At 43.8% G+C, this 25,316-nt stretch overlaps 1 long non-coding RNA gene across 1 annotated transcript in view; it reads right to left on the bottom strand.

Moving 5' to 3' along the window:
• LOC144766592 (uncharacterized) overlaps nucleotides 1-25,316 on the bottom strand; it is a 164,653-nt gene that overhangs the window by 94,713 nt on the left and 44,624 nt on the right. The window contains exons 2-3 of the long non-coding RNA XR_013597854.1: nucleotides 20,910-21,054; nucleotides 14,487-14,837 (exon numbers count right to left, since the gene is read on the bottom strand). This is a non-coding gene — a long non-coding RNA (uncharacterized LOC144766592). The remainder of the gene's footprint in view (nucleotides 1-14,486; nucleotides 14,838-20,909; nucleotides 21,055-25,316) is intronic.

Raw genomic sequence — 25,316 nt, 5'->3', positions numbered from 1 at the left:
AGAACCCCAACCACATGTGACTACTACAGCTTGTAGTCCTTTGCCTTATGGAACATTTCCTATACAGAGATTTACACACGTGTAATTGATTGTCTCCGTGTAATGCGAGTGATGTAAAGTGCTCTGACACACTAAACTGGTATGAGTGGCACTGTCAATCAAATTAAATGCATCTGAGGGAGAGTATGGTTATGGAGACTTGAGGCGCACTGTTAAAGAGTGGTAGTGAGGGAATCCATGTCGGAGGTGGTCATTGGGGGGCACCAACAAACATTGCAGAGGGCACCACCCCCGCTAAAGCCAGCCCTGCCCTTGAGATCAGTCTGCTTCACCCATTGGTATCTCCACTGGCCTTGTTTCAGCAGTAGTAGCTGCAACTCACCAGGGATCGGCAATGCAGGATTTGCACTCCCACCAAGCTAAGTTTGCAAACTTCACTGTCTCTCTGCTTCATGCTCAAGCACTTTTAACAGGTGCTGCCTGCTTGAAGCCACTGGAATTAGGCAGCAATGGGGGACAAAATTATGCCTCTGTGTTGACTAAATTATGCAGCAAAAAAAGGCTGCAGCGTAATGTGGTATATTTTCTGATACTTTATTATTTTGACATTTTTACACATACTAACAGTCTCTGCAAATATTTCGCCTTATTAGTACCAGTTCAACATACAAATGCAGCAGTGAGAAAGGTGATCTGTCAACCTTTGCAAAGGGCTGTCCATTTCGCAGTAACACAAGTCACATGTTTTAGTAACTTTTGAGCTACAAACAATTTATTAGTTAAAATTGTCGGATTATGGAGCAAATGTTGTATTATGTGACAAATATGGCATAGCCTTAATTATGTAGAAAACATTTGCAAACTAGGATATTTTGCCAATCATGTTTGAACTGCTCTTGTGGAAAAAGGTAGGAGAAGTGCTGTAAGAAGTTGGCCTGGTATATGCTGATCACTAATTAAAGTGGTCACCTTGCACCAGTCCAAACGACCTTTATTGATGATAGGTTAAAGACAACCTTTATTGAAAGCTATCCTACTGGTAGCTATGGAGAGCAGCCTTCAGGCTAAGTCTTGGAGGAATGTAAAGCAGCTTGTTTTACCAGTCTATAATCTCTTGAATAAACAAATGAAAGGAGAACCACACCAGGTATATATATAAAATATATGTATTTATTTCTAAACACTCCCTACTAATCCCTTAATGAGATTAGAGGTCAAAGCACACAATTTACAATCAAAATATAGCAATAGAACTTCATTAAATAGCACAATATACACTGTGCCCCAGGGGGGGACCAAACCATATATTAAGAAAGTGGTATAAGAACCACGACTTGCATAGACACAAGGTCTAGAGCCTGTAGAATCACTGGGACCACAAGGAACCTCCCACGGTAGTGACACAGGGGACCCAGGGGGACTTGTGCAGTCTGAGAACACAGCTGCGAATCGTCGTTAGCTTCTGTGGGAAAAGTCGGTGTTGGGTTTCTAAAGAAAAAGGACACTTAGGAGCGAACTTTGAGCAAACACCTAGACTTAAGGGGTTCTAGGGCCAACACCCTCAGGAGCACCGGAGTACTCAAGTTACCTCACCCAGGGAAGCCGGGTACATAGGTGTCTTTTGGTGTCGGGAATCATCGCCATTTTCAATGGCGATCTGCTGCAAAGTGCTGCTGCCTGGGAAGAAGAAAAGTGTCTGAGGAGATGTAAGCCTGGATCGAGGATGAGAAGAACTTGAAAGCAGAGACGACAGAGTCTGGGTAACTAGTTAGTGACCAGGGGCACGATAGACAACTGCCCACCGATGTCGGGTTCTTCAGGTGCGAAGAGGTGAAACTTGACTCTGCAGCCACAAGGACCAGGAGGCGCCGACGATGACCAGGAGCTGGTTTCGAGCTGTCCCATAAAGGATGTCGAGTGCTGTGGTGTCAGTGCTTGGATTGGACCAAACAAGCCTTGGCAACAGCAACCCACGCAGGAAGAGAAAAGATGCTTCAGTGTGGACCAGCAAGGTCCAGGAGACTTACCAAGTGGTGGAGAGTCAGGGCATGCCTGGAGCAAACAGGGAAGCACAAGGAAAGTTAAAGTTACCCTCTCAGGGACCCACAGGCCAATGGGCCAGGGATCGCAAAGGTACCTCAAGAGATATCCCAAGAAGTCGGCTTACGGAACACTCGTGGAGTGGAGGCCAACAATCTTTCGTGGGAATGTTGCTCGGGGCCTGGGCTACAAATAACTCAAAGCACAGCCTCAAGGATTGACAAGAAGCTTATGCACTTGCAAATATGCATGGTGTCCAGGGGTTCTGGTTCCACGGTCCCCACGAGGGCTATGTGTCTCAGATTTGCTGGGAGCTCAGGTTAGCCTCTCAAAAGTCTAGGAACCCACCTCCTGTGTTGCAGATTCTTTGGAGTCCGGCGGGAGCTTCAGAGATGCACACTGGTCAGGTGCATCATCGGTGCCTGCCAAGCAGGGGAGTAACTCCTTTACTCCAAGGGAGATTCTTCCGTCCTCTAGTCTTGAGTAGATTGTCGAAGGTCCAGGATTCAGTCACAGAGTTTTGTCCAGGGAATTCTAAAGTCCTGTTGCCAGGAGTTCCTTACTTATACCTAAGGAAGGGGTTGGACTTACTCTGGGAACCCTCCTATAGGAGGGTCAGGAGGGAGGGGTGGCTACACTCATTTCCTTTGTCCAGTTTCGTGTCTGAGCAGGGGCTGGTAGCCCCTGCAACCGGTTTGAACTGGCATATGCACAGGGACACCAAATGTGCCCCCAGTGCTGACTTCACAGCACTCTTGGAGTGCAATCACCCAGCCCCAATACACTAAAGCCTGTCTGGGAGGTGGTTACACTTTCCTGTGTCAGTGTCGCAAGTATTCTGCTCCTACACAGAACTGTGCACAGAGACCCAGGACCTCAGTGAATTGTGGTAGACCAGAAAACTCACCTTAGTGCCTAGAAACACTAACCAGCTAGCATCAGTGTCTCATTAGCTCTTCGTCCTATAGCAAAGGAACCAATGATTATACAACCCAGAACATGCAACTTAGTATATACTCAAGAATGGTGGGATGCAAGAACACTCTTTCGTTATACTCTAATACCAGTCCACAACAGGAGTAAGGAAGAGACACAGGCAGAGTTAAAATATTTATTTTAACGACGTGCTTTAAGATGCAGTATTAGAAATAATATGGTCAGCATTGTTATAATTCCATAAAACACAAAAGAAGAAATCATATTACAATGATGGTGAAAAAAGGTACTATAGCGCCTAGTACATCACCCTCCCTAGCTAGGATCTATGTTTTATAAAACTAAAGAAGGTCTCTTAGGCTTGTGTGGGCGACCCCATACCTCTAAGATCAGTAGAGATTAATCACATCGGGTTCTGCTAAAGATCTTTCTCACTGGAACCGGGAAACTTCCAAGTGTTCGCAATCATGCTTACAGTGTGATATTAAAGACGCCAGAATCATGTTGTTTTGCAGCTGCCTGTGTTTTATGGCTATAAACATGAAACGATCACTTTCGAAAAACAGCCACTCTGTTATGATAACCTTGGAGTCTCGGCACTCAATATGCAGACTAGGGATACGATGTAAGTCTAGGGAAGCTGAAAGCAAACCTTTCTCATGTAAAGCTTTTTCACGTAGCCTAACGTTCAACAACAGATATATGCAGTGTCGTGTGCAAAAGCAGCAAAAAGGTAAAATGGCGTTTAAACCTCTAATAAGCTCGTGCTAACATAACAGTGTACGTAAACCTGGCCCAAACCATGCCACAACAGGAAGCCTATTGTCCAGACCTCCCCTGCTGGAGTTTTGTCCAGCAGCAGGAGGCCAGAATTGTGTCTGTGGTGGCAGCATCCATTTTGTGATGCCAGTGCTCTTTTAAACTGTTACCGGGTATACCGGTTTGTACATGTCTCTCCCTCTATAAGGGAGAGACTATACCCCCTCTGCCAGGACCGGCAGGGGGGTATGATTCAAAAGTGTTTGATACCAAACACGACATGATTCCATGCAGCCATGCCAAAGTTAGCATTTAACGCGAGGCTATAATGCACTTAAGAGTATATGGTCTGGCTGCCTCACAGAACAACCCCAGAGAATAGATTCAGAAAGCTGCAGAGGGGCCCTGCTCATGCATGGGCACCCTCTCACACAAAACCCAGCATGTTTCCTTCAGGATTGATAAGGCCTGCCATAGGGGTGACTCATAGGTTTTCATGTGTAGTGATTTAAGGTAGATATAGGTAACCTATATCTGAGTAAGGGGTGCATGCACCACCTTACCCGGGCTGCAGTAGCAGTCCTGTAGTGTCATTTTGGAAGGCTTCCCAGGGGTAGCACAATACATGCTGCAGCCCCTGGTAGGCCTCTGGGGTACCTATGCCCTTGGTACCTAAGGTACCATATACTAGGGACTCATAAGGGTACCCCCGTATCCAATCTGGAGTTTACCTAAAGTACATGGAATCAATGTAGAGAGGAAGCAGCTAGGCTGGGGTCCTGAATAGCAGGGCCCCAGCCTGACTAAAGTAAAAAAAAACAGTGAAACATCAGCAAAAAGTGGGGGTAACCATAAGAAGCTGATCCTACTCTCCAACAAGTGCTGGTGACAGAAACTGCATGGCTCGGAGACAAATGGCTTTTGAGTCCACTTTAAAGCACCTTTGGGACATTCTGTGATTGAAAACATAGACAGAGCGTCGCACGCCGACGGTAGCGAAGAAAGGACGCATTCATGCGAATTGCCGCACACAGAGACCGTAAACGAAGATCAAAGATATAAGAAGCACCCTGATGAAGGGCTATATGCTTGAAATGCATTGGGCAAAGAAATAATCGTAGAATATGAAGTGAAATATTCATGAGAAAGATTTGAAGAAATCAAAAAAATCTTCGCTACCAAGAAATGAAAAATGAAACTATGAAATCATTGAAATTATTTAATGTGATGAGTAATCACCGATGAACAAAACAAGAGTGCATGGTTGGAATGTATCTTGTGACACAGGATCCATATTCGAATTTCAGTATTATATCAATCCAGCAGCTCAGTAGGATTGCCAACCTATGCACCACCAAAATATAAGAAAATTCACCTAACCACAAAATCAACAAAGTATAAATTTGAGTGAGGAATCAAATCCCAATTGGTCTATAAACATTGAAAACATATTCCACTTTGTGAATGTATTTTAGTGTCAACATCTTGTATTAAACCTTAAATAAACATGCGTATCCATTGGTTGAATTAAATAACATGATAAGGTGCAACTGGTCAGTGAAATGCCAAACAAATACAAAAAATTGGGATGTTTTGCACATTCTGGCCACACCTCTGACTCCGCCCACTAATCCAATCCTCAGGTTATTCCCGCTCTCTGATCCCTCCGCCCACCGTTCCCCTACTTTTTTTTCCCCACTTCGACCACTGTCTAGCAAAAAGGTCTGTAAGTGCCATAGATATAATATATTTTAGTAAAATATGTAAGTGTGAATGGTTAGAAATGTGACCCTCCAATTATACTGAGCAAGCTACACACCTGTAGGTTATGTATGTGTGATGTCACTTAAGCAACACCTGGCATATTTTTGTAACTCAACATCTATGTTGTAATAGATCCTAAAAGGCCCCCCTAAGACGGCTGATGCTGAGGAAGTAGAAACATTTCGCTGATGGGGCTCTGCCACTTACCATAGACCCTCAGCTGCCAGGGGGCTCCTGTTACGAGTGGTCCATCTGCCAGTGTTGCGAAACCTGTGTAGTTACCAGTGTCACTTGTTTGCAGGTCTCTGATCTGTAAGGATCCGTCCCCTAGTACCGACTCCCGGGCCGGTGGACTGGGGACCAAGGGTCTGTGCACCAGTTGTTGGGAGGTAAGTGATAATCAACAGTATATTATTATGCATTGCTGTTCCTCTGTACCAGTTTAAAGGAGTATGCGCCTGTAGTGACCGGGGCAGACAGAGTGGCCGTCTGTCTGAACATAGCAGTGACCACCTCCGCCCCGGGCCCCTGATCCGCCGTCACCGGGGTCCAGACACCGAGCCAGGCTGGAAGGAGGTGAGAAGAAAACCTTTGAGTGATACTACTCCAGTCATACATAGATCCCTGCCAAGGGTTTCTAATAGAACATAAAACTAAAATTACATGTTAACATAACAACAAAAACTTAACATCAGTTTAAGGAAGTTCTTGCGACCAGTCACCCCCAAAGAAAGGGACAAGATCAGAGCAGCCCAGGCCTGGAGACAGAGGGAGAGGCACAGTTTGAAAGGGAGTTACTCCTCTTTTAAACTAAACTCTTAAGAGAAGGATTCCTGGTTGGGGACTGTGGCAGGACCATGCTCTTCAAACTGGAGTATTTCTGTCAGGGACACCACTGGCCTCATGCAAAGGCTTTTACTCAAGGATCATGGGTTTCCATCAATCCTGGAGATTGTGGGAGGGACATTGTTGGAAAATGGCAGCACATGTGGCTATTACCCTTGCTAAAACTCTCTTGGGGGATTTGAAATTCCCTGAGGGCACCAAGGATCAATGTGGTTAAATAAATCAGAACAAAGAGGGTGAGCCGAGCTTTCATTCTGCCTCTCTCTGGCCTCTGCCCACCAGTGGCGTTTGAGTCCCACTACAGTGCTGATAGAGAATGTTCCTTTGATTCTACACCCTAGAGAGCTGAGAACCCACACATTACAAGGGCTAAATATGTTCTAGAACTGGGAATGTATAGGATCTATGCACTGTGGTCCAGTATCTCATCCTTGCTATGCCCTTGTTAGCATGGATTGGCTTTATTTTTGAAAATGTCAATCCTTTCAGTATATAAATGTATCTTTTCTCTACTTTAGGACAATTGTTTAACACGTCACCCGAACTACTGTTTATTCTGAGTCGTATTAAAGACTTGTAAATTTCACTAGTTGAGAAAATGATGCCCTGTACTCACCTGAGTGGCGTGTACTTTCCCAAGGACAGAGTAACTGTCCCAGGCTGAATAACATATTAGAACATTGGAATGTTGGGAGCTCCATTGCAGGCAATGGAGTGCTCCCTGCTTCTACGGGCCGGTAAAGGCATTCCAATGTTCTACAAAGGCTTCTCAAAATCCCCTCGAGCTTCGAGAACCCTTTGTTTAATTTTTTAGAACATTCTGCTCTCTAGTGGCAGAATGTTCTAATAGACTTATAGCCCTTCGTAGCAGGGCTATACCGGCTATTAAAGTCCCGCTGTCTCGTTAAAGTCCCTCGCCTTCGGCTCGGGCCTTTAACGATTCAGCGGGCCTTTAATAGCCGGTATAGCCCGCTACGGCGGGCTATAAGGCTATATTATGTAACATTTCATGTACTGAGCACTGATGTAGTGAACACTAGAATTCCATGCAGTAGAACAGCGAGAAAATCTTCAAATGTATTTCATTGCAAACTGTTGCTCTTTGCTTGATTTCTATTGGCTAGCGCATGTGAACCATATACTAATGTAGTAAATCCATTAAGCCTTTGTTAAAAGCCCTATAAAAGGGTGAGAATACTCTATGCTGGAAGGAGACACTTTCCCCATCCTTTGAAGGCAAATATATCCTAGATTTGTACTTAACCTCATACCTGCGGCGCAAATTCCGCCGCAGTGCTGAACATTCCGATTGGGGGTGTGGTCATGACAGCTCCCGGCCGTCATCAGCACACGCCCACCGTGACTCATGACGGCCGGGAGCCGTCATGAGCATGGAAGAGGTTACACTCTACTGACCTTTCGCTGTGTTTTCTTTTGAATCAAATGCTTATTGAACTCCGATGGCCCAGCTTATGCATTTATGTACTTTTATGAATTGACTAAATCTTCAAACAGAGATCCTTATTCTATCTGTAACTAAATGACATTAACTACTAATATTGAAATAATTAACACAATAACAATAATATAACAGATTTATAAATTTTCGAGACATGCTTTGCAGAGCTTCCATTTTCTCAATCTTTACTTTTGTCGACAAGTCGTGGTGCATTCTTGAAAAGGGCTGTGTCTGAATTTGATAGTGCTACTCTTCCCTTTATACAAGGCGTCATGTTCCTTTCTTGATATTTTGTAGACTTAAACGTTTCAAATTTAATTAACCCCTCTACTATTTTGAGTAAGTGAAATTCAAGAACTCTTAATATTAGAACACATCATGACAAGTCCAATGATATAACAGTAAAAACTGATTTAGCAATGAAAGAATGAAGTCAATTAATCTGTAAATGTTGTGGATTTAGAGGCATCCCATCTCTAATAACATAACCATGGAAATTCAAGTAATTTTCATTAAAATTCAAATGATGACACGCTAGTGAAAAACGATCCAACGGTAGTGGAAAAATGATCCTCAAACACTTAGATGTGTACTTATATGTCAGAGGTCAAATAGAATAATGCTTGTAACAATTTAACTAAGGAGATTGTCTGTAAGTACTTATCAAGAGGATTCCAATGACGGAAAATTACCTTGAAAAGTTAGAAAAGTAGAATTAGAGGTTAAAAATGAAACTGCAGGAATTCCAACCACTAAGTTAATAAAGGAAAATGTAAAACATGTAACTGAGGATTAAATGATACAATATGTGTAATAAAGGATCTAACAGTGATGGAATAATCCACCTAAAAAGTGTATTTAGAGGTCAAAAGTCAATTGTCATGTTCTCTCAAAGTTGAACAAGGAAAAAGAAAGTGCTCTTCATATCAAATCCATCGATAATACTCTCTCAGAATTCGCTCAAAGCAAAACTAATAAAAATAAAAAAAGTTGCTAAATATTTGTATTTAGAGTTCAAATGTCACATTTGGGACCTCTCGTTCAATTTGGATAGTTGACTTGTGAGTACACCAGACCAAATGGAGAGTGTTAGAAATTGGGATCCTTGTTGATTGGGGTATAAGCCCTGGTAAAGCAGTAACCACAACCCTAATCAGTGTAAGTCACAAGCACACCCTACATTAACCTGCGCTCACCTCTCATAACTTGGCACTGAGCAGTCAGGCCTAACTTTAGGGGGATGTGTAAAGTATTTGTGCAACACTTCAAACAGTTAAACTGTGAAAACGCCATACAAAAAGACTCCATACCAGGTTAGAAAAATATAGCTTAATTTAATAAATAATACAAGACCAAAATGACACAAATCCTACAAGTAGAACTTGAGATATGAATTTTAAAAGAATAAACTGAAAAATAGTGTTTAGAAGCAATAAGCACATACCTTGGATGTCTGCCCAATCCGGACAAGGACAAATTAGAAAGTTCAGGCTGACTGCAAGGGAGCGAAGGCCGGATACAGGCACCCCTTGAGGCTATTGGAACGAAAGTACCTTAATCCGGGTTGCACTGATGAAGATCTGGGGTGCAGTCAAAGCGATACATCAGTGCCAATCCCGCAACAGATGGGTCAATTCTGCTCCTGCAGCAGAGGATGCATCTGTTCCGAAAGTGATATGCCAATTAAAAAGAAGATGCGCCTGTCCTGATCTCGCAACAGCGTCGATGTACCAATTCTGCTCCCACAGCAGAGGATGCCGCGATACCGCTGAAGCAAACACCTTGGTCCCACTTCCAATGCTCCAGGTGTAGGAGCTGGGTGGTTTGAAGTCTTTTAAGTCCCTGAGACTTCAGATCAGGAGGCCAGCTAGCTAGTCCTGGGTGTCAATCTGGGTACAAGGAGTGGAGGACCAGTCTTTCTCACCCAGGCAAGAGAAAGCAGCAAGGAAAAACACAGCAAGGCAGCAGTTCTTCCAGAACAGCAGTCCAGCAGAGTGGCAGTCTTTCAGCAGCACAGCAGTTCTTCTTCCTGGTGGAGTGGTCAAAGGTCCAGAAGTGTACTGAAGTGATGGAGTCTGAGGTCCAGTTATTATATCCAGTGGTGCCTTTGAAGTGGGAAAGACTTCAAAGAAGGTTCTTTCAAGTGCACAGAGGTTCTCCCATCATGCTATAATCAGGTGGCACAGTGAGGCTGTGCCCAGCTCTTCACTCTCATCCTCCAAGGATGGCCCATCAAGTAACACCTAAGCTCCTATTATGTGTGGCTGTCTAGAGGGAATACACAAAGCTAAGCTGTCACCGAACCCAGACGTGCAATCAGAGACAGGCTGCAGGCACACAGGGCTAAGAGCAGGAAAATGCCAACTTTTTAATAGGGCCCTTTTCAAAATTGTAGCAATAAATCCAACTATGCCAGTAAAGAGGATTCATCATTATATTGCCATGAGTACTAAATATGAGAGCTCTACCTCCTCTCAATTAGGAATTACAGCTTATTAAATGTGATAAGGAATCCCCAACGTTATCCTATGAGCAGGGTAGTAGTAAAAAAAATTTATTTGGGGTGTTTTCGCTACCCGGACATGTAAAACTTAAAAGCACATGTCCTACCTTTCAATTACATAGCACTCTGCCCAATGGGCTACCTTGCAAATATAATCATGAAAAGAGCTCCCTCGTGACCTTCAAACTGTTATTTCAGGGTACAACCTCTGATTAACAGGGCAACAATACATCACAATGTTTTTACTTTTTCATTAGAATTATTTTTTCTTTTCATTAAATTTCTTTTTGCATCACTGTTACACAATTAAAAAAGTTTTTTTCCATTACAAAATCATTTGTTTTCATCTCAGTTCATATTGCAAAATAACATACATCAATAACAGTATATTTGTAACTTCTATTCCAGGTAGAGAAAACCCTAATCAAAAACATACACTCACACTCATCCCCATACACAACTTTATTTACTCATAATCATAATACAATCTTATTTCCTTCTTTATCTGTTGTCCGACATGAACCCCAGTGGGTAAGATTTTATAAGGATTTGGCCAACGCGTTTCGGTGGTAAATAACCCTCCAGATAAATCAACAAAGGTTCTCTACAACCTGGAGTATTAATGACTAGTGCTGACTTCAGCCCCATTTTTTAGAATTCTGGAGACAGGATATAGGAGCGTACCACAATCTTGCTTCTTAGTTTATCTCTCTTATCTCCATATGCATGCAGAGAGACTTCTATTTTGATAACTCCTACGTGGAGACTTCTATTTTAATTAATCCCACATGGTTGGTTTCACTCTATGGGCTTGGATCCTATGGGGGTATCAATCTCTTCGCCTTGCTACTGACCGTTGTATAAACAACGTATCTTCAATTCAATATATTGAACCTGCGCTTCTTTTAATTCTGTCGTTCTCGACTTTCTCAACCACCTCGGTTGTCAACCTTTAATTCAGGGCCTCAGAGTTTCTTATGATTATTTCGAGTTGTCCCCCTTCGATTTCCTACTGCGTAGTCCACGGCATCGTAGCTTCCAGCTTCCAACTACAGTTAAAGGCTTGACATGGTGTTTTAAATGCCAAGTTGACAATGCAGTCTAACACTGAATGCAGTCTGCAGTGGCAGGCCTGGGACTAGTTTTAGAGTGCCACCTAGGTGGGTGGAACAACAAGTGCTCCAGGCCCGCTGGTAGAATTTAATTAACAGGCCCTGAGTATATGATATGCCACTCTCCAAGGGAATTACAAGTAAATTAAATATGCTAAACAGGTGTAAACAATTATACTATGTTTTAGGGAGAGAGTACAGACACTTTAGCACCTGTTAGCAGTGGTAAAGTGTGCAGAGTCCTAGGGCCAACAAAAACAAATTTGGCAAAAAATAGACTGAGGAAGGCAAAAAAGGTTTGGGTTGACCCTGCAGAATCTCTTCTCAACAAGAGGAGGGGAAAAAAGTATTTCTTTTTTAGAATACTCTCCCCCTCATATTTCTATGTGGCATGTTTCATTATCAAGACCTCACCAAGCAGGCAACCTACTTGGATTCCCGCAACTCCCGAACATTCATGAGTTATGGGAATCCAGGTAAGTTGCATGCTGGACTAGATCGTTGATGACAGTATGACTGATGGACCAGACTGACGCGATTTCCCATGGGGCCTTTTGAAGCCCTGAAGTAGATTTACAAGTGTGGGAAATACCAAAAAACAACTGGAATACATGATATTGCATGGGGGAGTGAGTGATTATGGTGAAGTTCACGTGATTATCCAAATACAAGATTAGTGACTGAAATGGTTCTGATGAAAGCCGACTGACCTGTTTAGGCATTAGAAATCAGCTGAAGCATGGGACCAGGGAAGCATTACCTCAATCGCAATATCCGCTTTTATGTTTTCAGACTGTCCCCGTGGGTGCCCACTAAAATGGCAACCTGAGAGCAGGGACACGCAGACGCATTTTAACCTTTCAAAGTTTAACTTTTTGGTCTCAGGTAAACTTAAGACCAAAACAAAAGTTTAACTGAGACAAATTCTAACTTTATCACTCCTAAATGTCCTTTGTGAATACCGAACGTAGTAAAGTTAAACTTCTGTCTCAGTTTTCCTTTGTGAATCAGGCATCTAGTATATCTGCAACATGCATTTTGGACATCTTACAAGAAGATATTTTAAATTGAACTGTTCACATCATGGACGAGGACCTAGAACAACACCTTGCTAGGCTGAATCGGATAAAAACAGTAATGATCACACACACGCGGTTGCATATTTAATTATAATATATCCACAATTGCTTACTTGAATGTGATTATTCTTGGATATGAATTATCCAGCAAGAGAAGGAATGTGGCACCGGAAGTCTTGCAGAAGGAGTGTGACATCCTTCAAATGCATTAAGATAGTCCCTTTGGGATTTCTTAAATTAGATAGGACTCAACAAATTATTTTCAGTGAGTGAAGCCCTTGCACTCCCTAATTTCTCCCCAAAAACTAATGACCAAAAAACAGACAGCTGTATTGCATGGACTCCAAGTATACATGGTTGAGACTGAATAGAGAGTGGTGGCCAGTTTTTATGAGGCCTGTTGGGTCGCACTTGCACCAGGCAACGTGGTGCATGCGCAACGCAGCTCAAAAAATTAGATTAATGAACCCACGCAAGGCCACTTTGAGTGGACCTGAGTGGCTTCATAAATCTGGAGTAACGCAACGCAGCACAAATTACTGCAGCGCGTTACTCTGCCCTTGGAAGGCGTTCCATGGGCGTTGCATGGATCTTCCCATGCAAGTCCCATGGATTTTGACGCATTCCCAGATATACCAGAACTAATAAACCTGGGACTGCGGGAAAATGCTACGCCTTCCAAGGGGAGGTGTAACGAGCAGAAATATCTTTATTCCTCCTCTTTCTTTGTGTGCTGGATTCTGCAGCAGACAGAAAGATGAATATACCTCAGGGGATTGTTTTTGTGCAGGAAGGTGCCCTTATCAGATCACGGGACGTATGGAGCTACTACAGATATCCTACATTCTCAAATGTGCTTTTGATGATATTATAATAACCGGTACCCTTTCAGATCAATTGGATATTAAGTCTGTTAAACCTTCAGGCATATCCCACTTAAGACAGTGAGGACTCTTATTAAATGCTGGCAATTATCACTATGGACAACATTACATACCCAGTACAAGAACTCCCCGGGAAAAATATGTGTATACACTGTGGAATCGGTTTTTGCTTCCTCCGATAAATTGCTACCTTAATCTGTAAAAATGCCCTTATTTCAATAGTAAGGACAGGTGGGATCCAACAGCTTTCTATTATTCACTGTAAGAAGAAAGACCTCAAGAAAGGTTCATTTCTAATCATAAAATGATATATCCCCTATATTTGTGTAAATCCTGACGTGAAGGTTAGGAGTATTGGAAAGAATACTTTAAACTTTTTTTGGATTAACAAAATGTTGGTAAATCCAGAGTAACTAGGCTTTATTTAGAGCATGTGTAACTCCCCAACACATTAATTTTTTAAGCAAACCGTCTAGAACATGTGTCTAGGATTTAAGTCCACAAGGGAATAAAAGAAATATTCTGCTTTAAAATTCAATTTGATCCACTTTCAAAAGTGAAAAGAAAGGAAAACTTTACTGATTTTAACAGAATGATGTGATTCAGAATGGTACCTGGTAGTGGGTCCTGACCCAGCTCAAGTTAACATGTCCTCTTTGGTCACATATGTTATTGCAGTACACACGGTTTGCATGTTCTCAGTTACACACTACTGGTGCAGTGCTTTGAATTAAGGTTCTTGTTTGGGATTAGACAGGCATGAGGTCTTCTTCATGAGGTCTTTCTCATTAGGATTGAGATCCTACGACCTTATGAACATATAATTAAACATTAGAAGGTGTTGTATACATATCTGTGTGCTTTGCTGTACATTTTATGGAACTGTGAGTTAAACCTGCTCCCTACTCCAGCAGAATGGATGCCAGCCGTGTACAGAATGACGTCTTGTGAAAGGGTCATGCAGCAGGTCAATGATCAAATGGACAATTCATCCTAACCACACATGTCACAAAACATCCTTAGGTGAACCAGGATAAAAGGCCACACATAACCCTGCAAAGGAAGAGGAAACATGAACTCCCAGGGCAGAGGTCGAGCACTCACCGTAGACCCACAGCTGTCTGGTGGCTGTTACTGGGGATGCAGGACTCTGTGCCACACTCACGGTGTAATTTCCAGTGTCGATTGTCTGCACGTCTCTGATCTCCAAAGATCCGTCTGGGCGACAGGTCTCCCGGCCCGTGAATTGGGAGCCAAGGAAATGTAGTGATGTTGAAATGCTGTGATAGCAGATCACCTGTGGATCAGCCACTACTGTCCCTCTGTACCAGACAGACGTCATCACAATCGCAGTGACCGGGGCAGTGAGGATTACTGTGTCTCCCACTCGGGCATTAATCACTTCTACAGTGGCCCCCTGGGCTGAGGCCGGCTGAGTCCAGACACTGAGACAGACTGAAAGAAAGAAGAGTTTGCACCAGGGTTTAAAAACATAGTTTTGTAAAAATACTCAACCACAGACGTTAGTCTTGCCTCTCTACCAATGGGAAAGGAGGCCATGTAATGCGTGTGATCCCTGCAGAGGGAGCACAAAAACAGTGGGAGGGAGACACCATGGGAGTCGCAGACACTAGAATTCTATGGAGGATAGAGATAGCCTTGAGTATCTAGCAGTTAAGTAGTAGTAAAGGATGAAGTACCTCTTAGTCAGCAGATTGAACCACATGAACTTAGGCATGAGTGCCCCTCCTTTCCCTGAGTTTAGAGCATGTCAAGGAAAATATCTGACCTGTGAGACCTTTCCTTATTGTGATCTCTTCTCACAGAGCTGACACCAGGGGCAAATGGAGGTCACATTGAGGGATAGCAGATGGACGGTCGGACTCTCAGTCCGATGTCAGGAATGACTAGCTCCTCCAATATCAGGCGTAAGTAGCTCCTCTGATATCAGGAGTGAGTAGTTTTTCTGATATCAGGGGAGAGTAGCTACAGCAATTTCAGGAGTGAGTACATTTCCTCTGATATCAGAAGTGAGTAGTTTCTTGCGATATCAGGAGTGAGCAGCTCCTCCGATATCAGGAGTTAGTAGCTCCTCCAATATCAGGAGTGAGTAGTTCCTCTGAAAACATTTCTTATACGCTATTTATAATGAAATGTGGAAGATCTCTCAACAAGAAGCTGCGGAGAGACTTCATGAAATGGATAGGATTAACCTAGAAAAGGCATTAGTTGTGGTTTACAATTGTATAACTACATTAACATCCAGCATGTATTCACTGGGCAACATTGTATCTTCTGCTATAGATATACTAGAACAAGACTTGTCCATTCTACAACACAGACAATCTCATCTAAGTTCGATTATGTTATTAAGCTGGACGCTGCAACCATTACATGCTGGGTAAGTGCCATGGCAATTTATCAACAGTATGTCCCTAATTTCTGCATAAAATCTAACTGAGACGCAGATAACAAAGGCACAAAAGGAAGCAAAATATACAATTCTGCATATTGAAAAACTGGACCAAATACCTTTTACTGTGGCAGTCACAATCCACAGAATGGTTAATCCATGGCCATATAACATTACTGATCACAACTTTCCAGTTTCAGTATTGCCTAGAACAACAAAAGGTAGGCAGATATGAAGTGATGGGTAGGGAATTCATCAAGGAATCTTGGAAATTGCCACACAGATTTCGATGCAGAAGTAAGGACATGGAAGCGTTTCTAAGTGGTACAAACTGCGAGAATGCTTTAAGTGAATCTCTTATATGCCAGGATCTCATGCTTCACGGGGCCTGTAATGGTTCAGTTGCTCACTTATCCTGTCACTTGAAAGGGGCCCTAGCTGCGTGATTTATCCGCTGTTCAAGTTACTTTCAAATAGGAGTTTCTTGACGTTGAATGATCAAGGTTGCTTTGGGATGCTCCCGGGAATCACATATCTTGTCAGTGTAAGCTCTAGGGTTATTTTCTGTATGCAAGTATTGTTTCCACCGACCCATACAGTCAGGGAGGCGCCGGTATGGCCTTCTTTGAATGTTTCCTTAATATGGTTTGATACTCCGAGTCAAAGCCATACTTGTACAGAAAACCTTGCCCTTAACCTCCGCCCGAGATACTCATGATCTTCATGTCGCAAGATCCTCAGCTGAGATACAGGCACTAGTATGAACAAACTGCCCTTTCCATTTCACAGAAATGGTACAACGTATCTTTAACATGTCTGATACGACGGGTATAGTACACCTATTTCAGACCATAAGTGATGGACTGTTAAGCACCTTTCAGACAATCTTATGAGTTATTTCCAACTGTACACACTCTGTGTTTGGAAGCATTTTTGGAGGGCTTCCGCTGAACCTGTTCCTGATAGCAGGAATCCTGATTGTCATGTTTTTGCTGCGCAATGGACGTCTCAGTCACCAAGGAGATGGAAAAAACGCTCTTGGAATGCGGATACCGTGATCGCATGGAACTCCATCTGGGCACACCTTGCCATCGCGAACGAAGTGAATCTTGGTTCCAATGATTTAGACCAGCTGGATCGACTATATTCTGTCTGTCCTCCGATGCCTGTTCTGCAGACAAGAAGGCGTGTTAGATCTCTTTCTAACACTTCCATCAGTTACATCACAGAACGTTGAAGCTTAACTGGACTTGATAATGGCCCATGTTCTGCTGTGTCCTCAGCATATTCCAATGGTGATGTCTGCATTCTTAGAGCCACCTCAACACATACTCTGGCCTTGGTTGTCACACAGGCATCCCCAGCAGCAGCTGTGGAGAATAGGGAGGAAGATCTGTGCTTGATTGACCTGATCTGTGAGGTGTTGCAGGGACCGTCATCTGTGATTGCAGGCAACCGTGATGTTGTGCTCCCTACCAGCAAACATAGACATTTGGCTCATTGTGTGCTAGGAAAAATTTGGCTTTTTCAAAAACAACCAAATTTGGAATTTTAAACAATAGACACTTCTGCTGACCTGCATGGCTTTCAGTCACTCGTAGGTGTTTGAACTATATATATATATATATACAAACATATTTAAGTAAAGACTTCTATCTCTTTTTTAAATACTATTTTTGGGATTTAATCATCTTAGTTCTTTGCGTACAATGCCTATGAATACGTTAGGATTTTAGTATGTCGTCCAGTCGGATGAGGAGTGGGTGCTATGTTTCATTTGGTAACCCAATATAGGCTCAGGTATTCACCTAACCGTTTACCTATATTGTCCCCTACCATTACACTGCATAAGGGTTCTTGGGACTGACTTTTTGCCTAGTTACGTACTGCTTACAGGGCATAGGGTTTTCCCTGGAAACTAGCCTCTCCATTATGCATGAGGATTCTTGTAAACTCAGCAGAACTACCATCTCCTGCATAATAACTATGTATAAGGGTCGTACCTTCCATCATCCTAAGTCTGACATGACGCAGCAAGGTAGAACCTCTGAGGGTACCACTTTGGGTATATAAAAACCCTTGCTGAGGCAGTGAGAGGAGAAAAGGACTTCCATGCTGACACACTGACGCGAGACGCTGAGGTTCCTGCACGCAGACACTCCAGCTCGCAGTGGTCTGACATCGATCGCGGGGTGTCCATCTCGAGACCAAGAGGGGGTCCCACAGTCTCTCACTTCAGGTAATGGGGTTGACTTTATCCTAGAGGGATTCTTGGCTTTACAACTACATACATGCTAGGTACACTTAGGTACATCTAGTAAGGGTCGCATCGAAGGAGTACACTTTTATTACAGTCATGTATTTTACTTGCCTGTATTCATTCTTTTAGCAAGATGGTAGAAGTCTACCATACTTTTACTCTTTTGGTGCTTCTAATCATTTATATCTATTTGCCTAATGGTTGTCTCAGCACACCTATTTTACACTAGAATGACGCTGGTTCAATAAATGCTTATTGCAAAACTTCCCCACCGTTTTTTCTGTGTATCTCTCTGAGACAAAGTGAGCATGAGTGACTGGGCGAAAAGTATCGTACTGTTTCCGCGATCCCTGATGAGACAGAGTTATCATGTTCGATAGTTGGCAAGAACTATTCTTTCCTAGGTAAGAGAGGTTTCTAGTAGCACTGTGAGCCAGCTGGTATGCAGGCTAGCATACTTGGTGGGGTTGTCTAGAATCAGTATGGACACCAATCCTACAGTGCATGTTGTCTAAACGCGCAGATCCTATATAGGTTTATAGGATCTACACAACAAAAGCATGAGCAACATCAACCTTAAGCACCTTGTCACCAACACTACCCACATCGTAGGACACACACTCGTCCCCATCTTCACCTCCAGGAGGAGAGTCAAGTACAACCACGTCACACAGCTCCCCTGGAACGACCACTTCACCATCTCAACACCCGACAACACCGGCACCATGCCTCGCAGTTCCACGCGCAGAGACTGGAAAAAGTTATCAGAAGACCAGTGGAGCAACGCTCTCACCACTCAACTCCCACCCCCAGACATATTACTCAACCCAGAATAGGCTTTGGAGAAATTCTCTCAATGGATCACAGAATGCACCAATACGATCACCCCCACATAACAAGTCAAATCCCATGGACCTACATTAACAAATGCCAGCAACTGGAAAGGAAGAGGGTCACAGGCAAAACGACAACAGACCATATCGCTTTCAAGACAGCATTCAACCAGTACCACTGCTCCTGAAAGAAGAGAAGAATGCCCTAGTGGACCGCATAGGACTGCATTGAAGCCAACACAAACCACCGCAAGAAGTTCTTAGCCAATGTGAATTAGTTCTCCTACCTCGGGACTACCGAGAATGACATCACCTTGTACCAAGAACTCTGTGACACCCTGGAAGACTTCTTCCATAACAAGATTTCAGCCATTTTCGAAAACTTCAAACCCCTGCCACCAACCGTATCAGCCAGCTCATACCCACAAACACAAACCTCAAACACCTACACACCCACTGGGACCCTCTCACAACTCAAACCACAATCTCCATCATGAACTTCGTGCACTCGGGAGCACCCACAGAGCCCTGTTCCTACCCCATCTTCAACCACAAGAGCAAGGCGATTATCGAAGAGCTCAAGAAAGTCCTGACCACCTCCATCACCTCGGCTCTCTTCCCTGATGTCTGGAAGCATTATGAAGTGAGGCACCTTCTAAAGGAACCATCGGCCGACCCAGCAGAACTGAAAAATTACCGGACCATCTCTCTGCTCCCCTTTAAAGGAATGGTGATCGAAAAGGCAATCAACTAGCAACTCACCAAACACAACAACCTCCTAGACCCTTCTCAATCTGGATCGCGAGTCAGCCACAGCACCGAGGTAAACTTGATCGCAGCCACCAACAACATCAGGGCCCTCTTGGACCACGGCGAAACAGTAGCCTTCATCTTCCTGGACCTGTCAGCCGCCTTTGACACTGTCTCCCATGACATCTTGAGCAACAGACTCCACCACATTGGAATCCAGGGAGACACCCTCAAATTGATCATACCTCAATGAAAGAACCTAGAGTATTCATCTCCTACTGTTAATTTTGGAACCCAAGAAGATCATTTACAGCGCCCTCCAAGGATTGGCCCTTAGGCCCAACCCCCCCGGCCAATACTGTCAGTGCGCACTGATTCAAGATCATCTCCTACACCGACAACACCCATTTCATCCTCTCGATGTCAGAAGCCACTCCACCACCAGATCCAACTTACACAAATGTATGATGAAGGTCGCCAACTGGATTAAGGAAAACTGTCTCGGTCTCAACACAGAGAAGACAGAAGTCCTCAGAGAGAGGGAGAGGCAAGGGATAGAGGTGATAGAGGCAGCAACAAATGAGAAAGGTAGCAGAGAGAACAAGGTGATAAAAGAGACAAGAGAGATGGAAAGGTGATGCAAACAAATCAAAATCTATTGGAATACCTAATCGCAGATAACAGCATCCACCAGGTTCTCATGCTTTTAGAACGTTGAATAGTAAGGAAAGAGCATTGTACACAAAGCACTTGAAGTGTTTTAGAAGACAGACAAGGAAAGCAAGGCATAAAGGGGAAAAAGAGACATAGGGCAACTGAGATTGTGATTAAGGGATGAGTGTTAAGCAATAGCTTCAGCCAGACTTGCTGTTCGCCCTCTTGTGGTATATTATGGCTGTACCTGGATAGGTGATGGCTGTGCTTCTGGCATAGCTTTGCAGCCTTTTAGTCTTGTAACTAACTGCTGTAATTTTATTAAACTTGCACTTAGGTCATGTGACCGCACCTCCTAGAATACTATTGGTTCAAAGTTCATATATTGTCATTTCCTGTGATGCAATAGTGGTCAAAGGACACAAAATGTTACTTACTCTACACTTGGCATTTTGGTGAATTGATGTCCATGTTCAATTACATCAGGTTGACCCAGCCAAAAACAACAACAAAACTCGTCTGAACTCAGGAGACCAAGATTCATAGAAACCCACCATTCATGATATGAATTTGACACCAAGCCCTTGTATATGCTCTCTCACATAGGTTTCTCTTACCTGTTAGGATGGATCCCCATAGCCTGTGGTTCCTATTTGACCATAGCTCACTTGGTAGCATATTGTTGAATTAAAGGTAAGTTCCAGACTTTGACCAGGTCCCTTGCTATTGACGTAAATGGAGTCCTCCAATCTGCGTACATTCCTGTGTGGGAGGAGAAGGAAATACAATGACTGGAAAGTAATTTTCAGCTATAGTTTTAGAGATTTGGGTCTGTGCAATAACTACTGAGGCAGATCAGCGTGGGACGTTTGTATGAAGTAAGACAGGTGCTGATGTATTTTACTTGTATCATGAAATTGTCATTAGTTTTGCTCAGATTAAGTCAAGAATACAAGAAGAATTTCAGGACACCTGCACTTCCGGATCCACGCCGACCTCAACACCACCCTCAGAGGAACACTCATCTAGAGACCCCCCGGACCCCGAGCTCAGTTCAGCGACTCCATCGCCGACCTCGTCAGCACCCCCGCACTCGCCTCCACAGACTACATCATCCTCGGGGACCTGAACTTCCACCTCGAGAAGAAAACCACACCAACTCTGCCACCCTGATCGCCAACCTCGCCAACCTCGGGCCTCAGACAACTCGTCACCACACCCACCCACACAGCCAGACACACGCTGGACCCCATCTTTTCCACCAGTGCCCATGTCACCTTCAACCACACCACCGAACTCCACTGGACCGACCACCGCTGCATCCACTTCACCTTCAAGAAACCAACAACACACCACCACACCCAACAGCTGCCCCGCCGCTGCTGGAGCAAAATCACCAAGGACCAGCTGACCACCACCCTTGCCCAGAACCCACCTACCGACCCAGAAACTGCTGCCTACAACCTGCGACAATGGATTAACGACTGCGCCAACATCCTCGCCCCGCTCAAGAAACCCTCCAACAGCCACGCCAGCATAGAGCCACCTGGTTCACCAACAAGCTCCTGACCTCCAAACGCACATGCCGGAAACTGTAAAAGAATTGGCTCCACAAACGCACGCCAGACAGCCACACAGCCCACAAAGACGCCACCCACCGACACCACCACCTCATCAGGCTAGCCAAGAGATCCTCCTTCAAAGAAAGCCTGGACAACAACGCACACGACATCAAAGAGCTCTTCAGCATTGTGAAAGAACTCTCCAACCCCAGCGCCAACATCAACGACATCCTGCCCTCACAAGAACTGTGCAACGTTCTGGTCACCTTCTTCCACTGCAAGATCGCTGATATCCACGACAGCTTCAATACCACGACCCGCCAGACGACTCCAGACCCCACCATCCCTACGAACATCCCCCGCACCAACCGTCTGCTGACCGCCTGGACCAACGTCACCGACGAGGAGACCCGCAAAGCAATGAATTCTACCCACTCAGGATCACCCTCAGACCCCTGCCCACACCATGTGTTCAACAAAGCAGAGGCAGCCATCACACCCCAGCTACGGAGGGTCATCAACACCTCCTTCGAGACAGCGATATTCCCAAACAGCTGGAAAGACGCCAAAATCAACGCCCTCCTCAAGAAGCCTAAAGCGGACCCCAAAGACCTCAAGAACTTCCGGCACATCTCCCTGCTCCCGGCGAAGGTTATCGAGAAAGTCATCAACATACAACTGGCCCACCACCTCGAGGACAACGACATCCTAGAACCATCCCAGTCTGGATTCAGGCGGAACCACAGCACAGAGACAGCCCTCATTGCCGCCACAGACGATATCAGACGCCAACTGGACAAAGGCGAAACAGCTGCCCTCATCCTCCTGGACCTGTCAGCCGCCTTTGACACGGTCTGCCACCGCACACTAAAGACCCACCTTCAAGAAGCAGGAACCCAAGAAAAGGCCCTCGACTGGACCACATCCTTCCTCGCCGGCAGGACCCAGAGCGTCCGCCTCCCACCCTTCCGATCCGAAGCCACCGACATCATCTGCTGCGTACCCCAGGGCTCATCCCTCAGCCTGATCAACATCTACATGGCCCACCTCGCACAACTGGCCGCCAGCACTACCTCAACATCATCTCCTACGCCGACGACACCCAGCTCATCCTCTCCCTCACCAAGGACCCACACACCGCCAAAACCAACCTTCATGAAGGAATGAAAGCCATCGCCGACTGGATGAGGAGCAGCCGTCTGAAGCTGAACTCGGACAAAACGGAGGTCCTCATCCTCGGACCCACCCCCTCAGCATGGGACGACTCGTGGTGGCCAAACACGATGGGAACAGCATCGACACCCACCGACCACGCACGCAACCTAGGATTCGTCTTTGACTCCTCCCTCTCCATTGTGAAGCAGGTCAGCGCGTCACTTTCTCCTGCTACAACACCCTCCACATTCTCCGCAGGATCTACAAGTGGATCCCAACTGAAACCAGAAGGACGGTAACACAGGCCCTTGTCATTAGCAGGCTGGTCTATGGCAACGCACTCTACGCAGGAATCCCAGCCAAACACCTGCGCCGACTACAACCTACACAAAGCGCCTCCGCCCGACTGATCCTCAATGTCCCCGGCCGCAGCCACATCACCCTCCACCTGAGAGACCTACACTGGCTCCCCGTCGACAAGAGGATTACATTCAAGCTCCTCACCCACGCACCCAAAAGCACTCCATAACGCCGGACAAGCCTACCTGAACAGCAGACTCAGCTTCTACGCCCCCACCTGCCAACTCCGCTCCTCCAGCCTCGCCCTCGCCTCTGTCCCCCGCATCTAACGAGCGACCTCAGGTGGCAGATTGTTCTCCCACTTCGCCGCCAAGATCTGGAACACCCTCCCCACCCCCCTATGGCAGACACAAGACCTGTTGACCTTCTGAAGACTCCTCAAGACCTGGCTCTTAAAGCAGTAGCAGTATTCCCCCCTCCAGAGCCATGAGACCCTCACGGGTAAGTAGTGCACTTTACAAATGTGATTGATTGATTGATTGAGAGATAACATCCTAAGAGTGGTATACAGTAAGTTAGGGTCATCCAAAGACCAAAGGCAGGGTGGCGTGCAGGTAACAAACGTGCAGTGGATGATTTGTCATTGACGTTAGCCCCAGAGGAAGGTTCCCCAGAAGTCCACAAAAGTCTGCAGCTTGTCATTTAGCTTACAAATTAGTATCTCAAATTGTTCCATATCATACACACTTTCCGGTCATGGCTGGAATGAAGGAATTTCAGTAGTTTTCGTTCGGCACAGGATGGCCAACTTGCAGTGTCCAGGGGGCGTGGAGCGCCATATATTGACATGTTCCATCATAGTAGGTGAAGGAGGCTGGCTTAGTATATGGTGCACATTTATTTAGGTGATGCACCTTGCACTAATTCAGGCAATCTTTATGTGATTTCAGTGGTCTTTGATAACCATGGAAAGCTCTTTAAGTGGTAGCTGTGGAGAACGGTATAGAGTCAAAATATCGAGTTTTTAATATCGACTAGACATAATATCGAGTAAAAATATAGAATGGACATAATATCGACTAGACATAACATAGACTACCAAAATATCGACTAGAAAATTTTAATATCAAATAGAATGGACATAATATCGAATCATAAACTATAGAATGGACATAATATCGACTAGACATAATATAGACAACAAAAATATCGAATTTAAGGTAAGTTAATATAAATTTTTATTTTTTGTGTAAAATAATTCTGTAGCGGGTTGTGGGTTTATAGGGGAATAGGGTGGGAAGTAATTTAATTATAATTAATTAAATATGTTATTTTATTTATTGTTATTTATTTAGAAATAATTGTTAATTAATTATTAAATGGTAATTAATTAAAATATAATTGGTAATTAATTTTAATTGATTAATTGATAAATATGTTAATTTGAGTAATTTATTTTCTGTAGCGGGTTGTGGGTTTATAGGGGGATAGGGTGGGAAGTAATTTAATTATAATTAATTAAATATGTTATTTTATTTATTGTCATTTATTTAGAATTAATTGTTAATTAATTATTAATTGGTAATTATTTAAAATATAATTGGTAATTAATTTTAATTGATTAGTTGATAAATATGTTAATTATAGTCATTTATTTTCTGTAGCGGGTTGTGGGTTTATAGGGGAATAGGGTGGGAAGTAATTTAATTATAATTAATTAAATATGTTATTTATTGGTATTTATTTAGAATTAATTGTTAAATAATTATTAATTGGTAATTAAAATATAATTGGTAAATAATTTTAATCGATTAATTGATAAATATGTTAATTTTAGTAATTTTTTTCTGTAGCGGGTTGTGGGTTTAGAGGGGAATAGGGTGGGAAGTAATTTAATCATAATTAATTAAATATGTTATTTTATTTATTGTTATTTATTTAGAAATAATGGTTAATTAATTATTAATTGGTAATTAATTAAAATATAATTTGTAATTTATTGTAATT

Source organism: Lissotriton helveticus, chromosome 7 (genome assembly GCF_964261635.1).
Source record: "Lissotriton helveticus chromosome 7, aLisHel1.1, whole genome shotgun sequence".
Taxonomy (NCBI): domain Eukaryota; kingdom Metazoa; phylum Chordata; class Amphibia; order Caudata; family Salamandridae; genus Lissotriton; species Lissotriton helveticus.
The sequence above is the reverse complement of the archived record's forward strand: the minus strand, read 5'-3'. Positions and strand labels throughout refer to the sequence as shown.